Genomic DNA, 10,000 nt, shown 5'->3' with positions numbered 1-10,000 from the left:
CGGGCGCGGGGACCGGGCGGCGCCCGCGGGAGACGGCCTCCCGCGGGGTTACCCCCGGCGGCACCCCAGCCTCCCTCGTTTCTTTCATATTTATTTCGGACGTGGGCTACCGAAATTTCCGTTACGATTCAGCCCCCGTGCGCGGTGAGGAAGTCGGCTGGGCCTCGGTATGTACTCGGTCCGTAGAGGCCGCGTTACCGCGTGGCGGTCAGTCGCGGGAGGGAGCCGGAGCCGCCCGCACGCCCGCGACCGCAACACGCACTCGGAGGCGGCGTCTTCTGACAGACGCCGGTAGGGTTTGAGAAACATGCTTTTTCGGAAAGGACCGCTCGGCTGATGCGGGCCTGGGCTCCCGCGCCCCTCTCGTGGCGGGGCGGCGCGGGGTACCCGCGAGCGCGGCGGAACTCCCGTGTAGGACATCTCTGGGCCCGTGTGGCCAACGGGCACGCGACAGGGTCGTCTCGGTCTCGCGACGAAAGCGGTTTCGCGCTGGTTGGTGCGCTAGAGGTCGATCCGCAGGCCGAAGGAACCGTCCACCCGAACACCCCGGCGCGAGGCCGGGGCCGGCAGGGGCCCTCCGATGGCGGGTCATGCTTGCCAATCGGTCAGTGGTTGGTGTGGTGCAGTATATGTCAGGGTGTGGGTGCGAGATGGGCCGGGAGGACCGCTCCTCCAGCGTCGGACCCGAGTCATAGGAAGTGCCGTTTTGTCACAACCCCAGGGGTGGGGGGGTAACGGTAGGGAAGTGCCGGCCAACGCGCAGAGGTCGACCCGCAGGCCGAAGGAACCGTCCACCCGAACACCCCGGCGCGAGGCCGGGGCCGGCAGGGGCCCTCCGATGGCGGGTCATGATTGCCAATCGGTCAGTGGTTATGTGTGCTGCGGTGATGCGGTGCCGGCCAACGCTCAGAGGTCGACCCGCAGGCCGAAGGAACCGTCCACCCGAACACCCCGGCGCGAGGCCGGGGCCGGCAGGGGCCCTCCGATGGCGGGTCATGATTGCCAATCGGTCAGTGGTTGTGTGTGCTGCGGTGCCGGCCAACACTCAGAGGTCGACCCGCAGGCCGAAGGAACCGTCCACCCGAACACCCCGGCGCGAGGCCGGGGCCGGCAGGGGCCCTCCGATGGCGGGTCATGATTGCCAATCGGTCAGTGGTTATGTGTGCTGCGGTGCTGCGGTGCCGGCCAACGCTCAGAGGTCGACCCGCAGGCCGAAGGAACCGTCCACCCGAACACCCCGGCGCGAGGCCGGGGCCGGCAGGGGCCCTCCGATGGCGGGTCATGATTGCCAATCGGTCAGTGGTTGTGTGTGTTGCGGTGGGGCCGGGAGGACCGCTCCTCCTGCGTCGGACCCGGGTCATGGGAAGTGCCGTGTGGCGGTGGTGGGGCCGGGAGGACCGCTCCTCCTGCGTCGGACCCGAGTCATGGGAAGTGCCGTGTGGCGGGGCCGGGAGGACCGCTCCTCCTGCGTCGGACCCGAGTCATAGGAAGTGCCGTGTGGCGGGGCCGGGAGGACCGCTCCTCCTGCGTCGGACCCGAGTCATAGGAAGTGCCGTGTGGCGGGGCCGGGAGGACCGCTCCTCCTGCGTCGGACCCGAGTCATAGGAAGTGCCGTGTGGTGGGGCCGGGAGGACCGCTCCTCCTGCGTCGGACCCGAGTCATAGGAAGTGCCGTGTTGCGCTGGTGGGGCCGTGCCCGCCAACAGCCTTCAGTGGTCGGATACCACGTTTGCAAGCTCCCCGCTGGAATGGGGACTTAGAAGAAATGAGGGGAAAATTCCCCCGGAGCTCCGTGCCTGAGGGCGGGCTGTGAGCCGCGCCGCGTCCGCCAACAGCCTTCCATGGTCGGACACCATTGTTCGCAAGTTGCCCGCTGGAATGGGCACATAGAAGAAATTTCGAGGATAACATCCACCAGAGCGCCAGGGCGGCCGTTATTGCAGTATGCGTCCGCCTGGCAGCTCTCTTCCGCGGGAACCATTGGGCAATTTCTTTCACGGAGGTGGACATAGAAGAATTTTTGTTACTAAAAACGTGGTTCCTAAAAATGTGCCCCAGGTGTTTTGGAAAACCCGGGTAAACCTGGGAAGTAGGCAAATGACCCTCTGACTAGGGGGAAAAACGTTTGCCTACTGCAGCGCCCCTAATGCAATTCGGCGGAACTGCAACGCCCCTGGTCGCCTAAACGCTACCCCTGGTCGCCTAAACCTCACCCCTGGTCGCCTAAACCTCACCCCTGGTCGCCTAAACCTCACCCCTGGTCGCCTAAAAGTCACCCCTGGTCGCCTAAATTGTCAACCCCTGGTCACCTAAATTGTCAACCCCTGGTCGCCTAAAGGGGACTTAGAAGAAATGAGGGGGCAAATTCCCCCGGAGCTCCGTGCCTGAGGGCGGGCTGTGAGCCGCGCCGCGTCCGCCAACAGCCTTCAGTGGTCGGATACAATGTTTGAAAGGTCCCCGCTGGAAAGGGGACTTAGAAGAAATGAGGCAAATTTCCCCGGAGCTCCGTGCCTGAGGGCGGGCTGTGAGCCGCGCCGCGTCCGCCAACAGCCTTCAGTGGTCGGATACAATGTTTGAAAGTTCCCCGCTGGAAAGGGGACTTAGAAGAAATGAGGCAAATTTCCCCGGAGCTCCGTGCCTGAGGGCGGGCTGTGAGCCGCGCCGCGTCCGCCAACAGCCTTCCTTTGGTCGGATACAATGTTTGAAAGGTCCCCGCTGGAAAGGGGACTTAGAAGAAATGAGGCAAATTTCCCCGGAGCTCCGTGCCTGAGGGCGGGCTGTGAGCCGCGCCGCGCCCGCCAACAGCCTTCAGTGGTCGGATACAATGTTTGAAAGGTCCCCGCTGGAAAGGGGACTTAGAAGAAATGAGGCAAATTTCCCCGGAGCTCCGTGCCTGAGGGCGGGCTGTGAGCATCGCCGCGCCCGCCAACAGCCTTCAGTGGTCGGATACAATGTTTGAAAGTTCCCCGCTGGAAAGGGGACTTAGAAGAAATGAGGCAAATTTCCCCGGAGCTCCGTGCCTGAGGGCGGGCTGTGAGCCGCGCCGCGCCCGCCAACAGCCTTCCACGGTCGGATACAATGTTTCAAAGTTCCCCGCTGGAAAGGGGACTTAGAAGAATTGAGTAAAATTCACCCGGAGCTCCGTGCCTGAGGGCCGGCTATGAGCCGCGCCGTGCCCGCCAACAGCCTTCCACGGTCGGATACAATGTTTCAAAGTTCCCCGCTGGAAAGGGGACTTAGAAGAATTGAGTAAAATTCACCCGGAGCTCCGTGCCTGAGGGCCGGCTATGAGCCGCGCCGTGCCCGCCAACAGCCTTCCACGGTCGGATACAATGTTTCAAAGTTCCCCGCTGGAAAGGGGACTTAGAAGAAATTTGTGAAAATTCACCCGGAGCTCCGTGCCCGAGGGCCGGCTATGAGCCGCGCCGTGCCCGCCAACAGCCTTCCACGGTCGGATACAATGTTTCAAAGTTCCCCGCTGGAAAGGGGACTTAGAAGAAATTTGATAAAATTCACCCGGAGCTCCGTGCCTGAGGGCCGGCTATGAGCCGCGCCGTGCCCGCCAACAGCCTTCCACGGTCGGATACAATGTTTCAAAGTTCCCCGCTGGAAAGGGGACTTAGAAGAAATTTGTGAAAATTCACCCGGAGCTCCGTGCCCGAGGGCCGGCTATGAGCCGCGCCGTGCCCGCCAACAGCCTTCCACGGTCGGATACAATGTTTCAAAGTTCCCCGCTGGAAAGGGGACTTAGAAGAAATTTGTGAAAATTCACCCGGAGCTCCGTGCCTGAGGGCCGGCTATGAGCCGCGCCGTGCCCGCCAACAGCCTTCCACGGTCGGATACAATGTTTCAAAGTTCCCCGCTGGAAAGGGGACTTAGAAGAAATTTGTGAAAATTCACCCGGAGCTCCGTGCCCGAGGGCCGGCTATGAGCCGCGCCGTGCCCGCCAACAGCCTTCCACGGTCGGATACAATGTTTCAAAGTTCCCCGCTGGAAAGGGGACTTAGAAGAAATTTGTGAAAATTCACCCGGAGCTCCGTGCCTGAGGGCCGGCTATGAGCCGCGCCGTGCCCGCCAACAGCCTTCCACGGTCGGATACAATGTTTCAAAGTTCCCCGCTGGAAAGGGGACTTAGAAGAAATTTGTGAAAATTCACCCGGAGCTCCGTGCCCGAGGGCCGGCTATGAGCCGCGCCGTGCCCGCCAACAGCCTTCCACGGTCGGATACAATGTTTCAAAGTTCCCCGCTGGAAAGGGGACTTAGAAGAAATTTGTGAAAATTCACCCGGAGCTCCGTGCCTGAGGGCCGGCTATGAGCCGCGCCGTGCCCGCCAACAGCCTTCCACGGTCGGATACAATGTTTCAAAGTTCCCCGCTGGAAAGGGGACTTAGAAGAAATTTGTGAAAATTCACCCGGAGCTCCGTGCCCGAGGGCCGGCTATGAGCCGCGCCGTGCCCGCCAACAGCCTTCCACGGTCGGATACAATGTTTCAAAGTTCCCCGCTGGAAAGGGGACTTAGAAGAAATTTGTGAAAATTCACCCGGAGCTCCGTGCCTGAGGGCCGGCTATGAGCCGCGCCGTGCCCGCCAACAGCCTTCCACGGTCGGATACAATGTTTCAAAGTTCCCCGCTGGAAAGGGGACTTAGAAGAAATTTGTGAAAATTCACCCGGAGCTCCGTGCCCGAGGGCCGGCTATGAGCCGCGCCGTGCCCGCCAACAGCCTTCCACGGTCGGATACAATGTTTCAAAGTTCCCCGCTGGAAAGGGGACTTAGAAGAAATTTGTGAAAATTCACCCGGAGCTCCGTGCCTGAGGGCCGGCTATGAGCCGCGCCGTGCCCGCCAACAGCCTTCCACGGTCGGATACAATGTTTCAAAGTTCCCCGCTGGAAAGGGGACTTAGAGGAAATTTGTGAAAATTCACCCGGAGCTCCGTGCCTGAGGGCCGGCTATGAGCCGCGCCGTGCCCGCCAACAGCCTTCCACGGTCGGATACAATGTTTCAAAGTTCCCCGCTGGAAAGGGGACTTAGAAGAAATTTGTAAAAATTCACCCGGAGCTCCGTGCCCGAGGGCCGGCTATGAGCCGCGCCGTGCCCGCCAACAGCCTTCCACGGTCGGATACAATGTTTCAAAGTTCCCCGCTGGAAAGGGGACTTAGAAGAAATTTGTGAAAATTCACCCGGAGCTCCGTGCCTGAGGGCCGGCTATGAGCCGCGCCGTGCCCGCCAACAGCCTTCCACGGTCGGATACAATGTTTCAAAGTTCCCCGCTGGAAAGGGGACTTAGAAGAAATTTGTAAAAATTCACCCGGAGCTCCGTGCCCGAGGGCCGGCTATGAGCCGCGCCGTGCCCGCCAACAGCCTTCCACGGTCGGATACAATGTTTCAAAGTTCCCCGCTGGAAAGGGGACTTAGAAGAAATTTGTGAAAATTCACCCGGAGCTCCGTGCCCGAGGGCCGGCTATGAGCCGCGCCGTGCCCGCCAACAGCCTTCCACGGTCGGATACAATGTTTCAAAGTTCCCCGCTGGAAAGGGGACTTAGAAGAAATTTGTGAAAATTCACCCGGAGCTCCGTGCCTGAGGGCCGGCTATGAGCCGCGCCGTGCCCGCCAACAGCCTTCCACGGTCGGATACAATGTTTCAAAGTTCCCCGCTGGAAAGGGGACTTAGAAGAAATTTGTGAAAATTCACCCGGAGCTCCGTGCCTGAGGGCCGGCTATGAGCCGCGCCGTGCCCGCCAACAGCCTTCCACGGTCGGATACAATGTTTCAAAGTTCCCCGCTGGAAAGGGGACTTAGAAGAAATTAGGCAACTTTCCCCGGAGCTCCATGCCTGAGTGCGGGCTGTTTGCCGCGCCGTGCCCGCCAACAGCCTTCAGTGGTCGGATACAATGTTTCAAAGTTCCCCGCTGGAAAGGGGACTTAGAAGAAATTATGAATATTTTTGTTTCTAAAAACGTGATCCCTGAAAATGTGCCCCAGGTGTTTTGGAAAACCCGGGTAAACCTGGGAAGTAGGCAAATGACCCTCTGACTAGGGGGGAAGAACGTTTGCCTACTGCAGCGCCCCTAATGCAATTCGGCGGAACTGCAACGCCCCTGGTCGCCTAAACGCTACCCCTGGTCGCCTAAAAGCTACCCCTGGTCGCCTAAAAGCTACCCCTGGTCGCCTAAACGCTACCCCTGGTCGCCTAAACGCTACCCCTGGTCGCCTAAACGCTACCCCTGGTCGCCTAAACGCTACCCCTGGTCACCTAAACGCTACCCCTGGTCGCCTAAACGCTACCCCTGGTCACCTAAACGCTACCCCTGGTCGCCTAACTGACCCCTCGTGTGTGGGGATCAACGTTTGCCTACTAGGGCGTCCTCCGGCGGCCTCTCGGCAGTACTGCAGGCCCATTTTAGCCGAGCCCATTGAAATGAATGGGGGAATTTTATACGTTTTTGCCTTTTTTTCCCCCCCTCGTTCTTTTTGTATTTATTCATTTATTTCAACTTTTACCGACTCAACCGCCCTCCGGCGTGCCCTCGGCGGTCCCGCAAGCCCAATTCGGCCGAGCCCATTGAAATGAATGGGGGAATTTTATACGTTTTTGCCTTTTTTCCCCCCCCCCTCGTTCTTTTTGTATTTATTCATTTATTTCAACTTTTACCGACTCAACCGCCCTCCGGCGTGCCCTCGGCGGTCCCGCAAGCCCAATTCGGCCGAGCCCATTGAAATGAATGGGGGAATTTTATACGTTTTTGCCTTTTTTTTCCCCCCCTCGTTCTTTTTGTATTTATTCATTTATTTCAACTTTTACCGACTCAACCGCCCTCCGGCGTGCCCTCGGCGGTCCCGCAAGCCCAATTCGGCCGAGCCCATTGAAATGAATGGGGGAATTTTATACGTTTTTGCCTTTTTTTTCCCCCCCCCTCGTCCTTTTTGTATTTATTCATTTATTTCAACTTTTACCGACTCAACCGCCCTCCGGCGTGCCCTCGGCGGTCCCGCAAGCCCAATTCGGCCGAGCCCATTGAAATGAATGGGGGAATTTTATACGTTTTTGCCTTTTTTTTCCCCCCCTCGTTCTTTTTGTATTTATTCATTTATTTCAACTTTTACCGACTCAACCGCCCTCCGGCGTGCCCTCGGCGGTCCCGCAAGCCCAATTCGGCCGAGCCCATTGAAATGAATGGGGGAATTTTATACGTTTTTGCCTTTTTTTTCCCCCCCCTCGTCCTTTTTGTATTTATTCATTTATTTCAACTTTTACCGACTCAACCGCCCTCCGGCGTGCCCTCGGCGGTCCCGCAAGCCCAAATCGGCCGAGCCCATTGAAATGAATGGGGGGATTTTCTACGTTTTTGCCTTTTTTCCCCCCCTCGTCCTTTTTGTATTTATTTACTTATTTCAACCTTTACCGACTTAGGGGCCACTTGGCACCGCCTGTGCCCGGGGAAGGTGCTCATATTCGGCTTCACTGTCAGGCAGCATGCACTCCTCCTCCGGAGCTTCCATTTGGGCAAACTTAGGGGCCGCTTGGCACCGCCTGTGCCCGGGGAAGGTGCTCCTATTCGGGCCAAGTGTGACACACGCCCGCACTCCTCCTCCGGAGCTTCCATTTGGGCAAACTTAGGGGCCGCTTGGCACCGCCTGTGCCCGGGGAAGGTGCTCATATTCGGCTTCACTGTCAGGCAGCATGCACTCCTCCTCCGGAGCTTCCATTTGGGCAAACTTAGGGGCCGCTTGGCACCGTCTGTGCCCGGGGAAGGTGCTCCTATTCGGGCCAAGTGTGACACACGCCCGCACTCCTCCTCCGGAGCTTCCATGAGGGTAAACTTAGGGGCCGCTTGGCACCGCCTGTGCCCGGAGAAGGTGCTCATAGTCGGCTTCACTGTCAGGCAGCATGCACTCCTCCTCCGGAGCTTCCATTAGGGCAAACTTAGGGGCCGCTTGGCACCGTCTGTGCCCGGGGAAGGTGCTCCTATTCGGCTTCACTGTCATGCAGCATGCACTCCTCCTCCGGAGCTTCCATTTGGGCAAACTTAGGGGCCGCTTGGCACCGTCTGTGCCCGGGGAAGGTGCTCATATTCGGCTTCACTGTCAGGCAGCATGCACTCCTCCTCCGGAGCTTCCATTTGGGCAAACTTAGGGGCCGCTTGGCACCGCCTGTGCCCGGGGAAGGTGCTCATATTCGGCTTCACTGTCATGCAGCATGCACTCCTCCACCGGAGCTTCCATAAGGGCAAACTTAGGGGCCGCTTGGCACCGCCTGTGCCCGGGGAAGGTGCTCCTATTCGGGCCAAGTGTGACACACGCCCGCACTCCTCCTCCGGAGCTTCCATGAGGGTAGACTTAGGGGCCGCTTGGCACCTCCCGTGCCCGGGGAAGGTGCTCATATTCGGGCTAAGTGTGACAGACGCCGGCCTATTACCCCCGGAGCGATGGAGCTGGGGGCGCTCGCTCCCCGCCCGTGCCCGGGGAAGGTGCTCCTCTCCGGCCTAAGTGTGGCAGACGCCGGCCTATTACCCCCAGAGCGATGGAGCTGGGGGGCGCTCGCTCCCCGCCCGTGCCCGGGGAAGGTGCTCCTCTCCGGGCTAAGTGTGGCAGACGCCGGCCTATTACCCCCGGAGCGATGGAGCTGGGGGGCGCTCGCTCCCTGCCTGTGCCCGGGGAAGGTGCTCATTTCCGGGCTAAGTGTGGCAGACGCCGGCCTATTACCCCCGGAGCGATGGAGCTGGGGGGCGCTCGCTCCCTGCCTGTGCCCGGGGAAGGTGCTCATTTCCGGGCTAAGTGTGGCAGACGCCGGCCTATTACCCCCGGAGCGATGGAGCTGGGGGGCGCTCGCTCCCTGCCTGTGCCCGGGGAAGGTGCTCATTTCCGGGCTAAGTGTGGCAGACGCCGGCCTATTACCCCCGGAGCGATGGAGCTGGGGGGCGCTCGCTCCCTGCCTGTGCCCGGGGAAGGTGCTCCTCTCCAGCCCCAGGTCGCCTAACCCCCTTACCCCTGGTCACCTAAACCCCTTACCCCTGGTCGCCTAAACGTCTCACCCCTGGTCGCCTAAACCCCTTACCCCTGGTCACCTAAACCCCTTACCCCTGGTCGCCTAAGTGGCCCACCCCTGGTCACCTAAACGTCCCACCCCTGGTCGCCTAAACCCCTTACCCCTGGTCACCTAAACGTCCCACCCCTGGTCGCCTAAACGTCCCACCCCTGGTCGCCTAAACCTGCCACCCCTGGTCGCCTAAGTGGCCCACCCCTGGTCGCCTAAACCTGCCGCCCCTGGTCACCTAAGTGGCCCACCCCTGGTCGCCTAAGTGGCCCACCCCTGGTCGCCTAAGTGGCCCACCCCTGGTCGCCTAAGTGGCCCACCCCTGGTCGCCTAAGTGGCCCACCCCTGGTCGCCTAAGTGGCCCACCCCTGGTCGCCTAAGTGGCCCACCCCTGGTCGCCTAAGTGGCCCACCCCTGGTCGCACTTAGTGCAATTCGGCCCACCTCGCGTCCGGGGGGAGGCCATCCTCTTCGGCCTGACTTTCACGGACGCCGGCCTGTCTCCTCTGGAGCCTCCACGCGGTTGAACTTAGGGGCCACTCGGCCCACCTCGCGTCCGGGGGAAGGCCGTCCTCTTCGGCCTGACTTTCACGGACGCCGGCCTGTCTCCTCCGGAGCCTCCACGCGGTTGAACTTAGGGGCCACTCGGCCCACCTCGCGTCCGGGGGAAGGCCGTCCTCTTCGGCCTGACTTTCACGGACGCCGGCCTGTCTCCTCCGGAGCCTCCACGCGGTTGAACTTAGGGGCCACTCGGCCCACCTCGCGTCCGGGGGAAGGCCGTCCTCTTCGGCCTAACTTTCACCAACGCCGGCCCCCAGTCTCCTGTTGGACTTAGTGCAAATTCTTACTCACGCCCTTACCCCTGGTCACCTAACCAGGGGCAGGTCCCCCGCACCTCGCATCCGGGGGAAGGCCGTCCTCTTCGGCCTGACTTTCACGAACGCCGGGCCGTCCCCGACGGAGCATCC

The sequence above is a fragment of the Idiotropiscis lumnitzeri genome, unplaced genomic scaffold, assembly GCF_059441095.1.
Source record: "Idiotropiscis lumnitzeri isolate Australia: NSW breed Sydney's pygmy pipehorse unplaced genomic scaffold, RoL_Ilum_1.0 HiC_scaffold_203, whole genome shotgun sequence".
NCBI lineage: Eukaryota > Metazoa > Chordata > Actinopteri > Syngnathiformes > Syngnathidae > Idiotropiscis > Idiotropiscis lumnitzeri.
Note: the sequence above shows the minus strand (reverse complement) of the source record.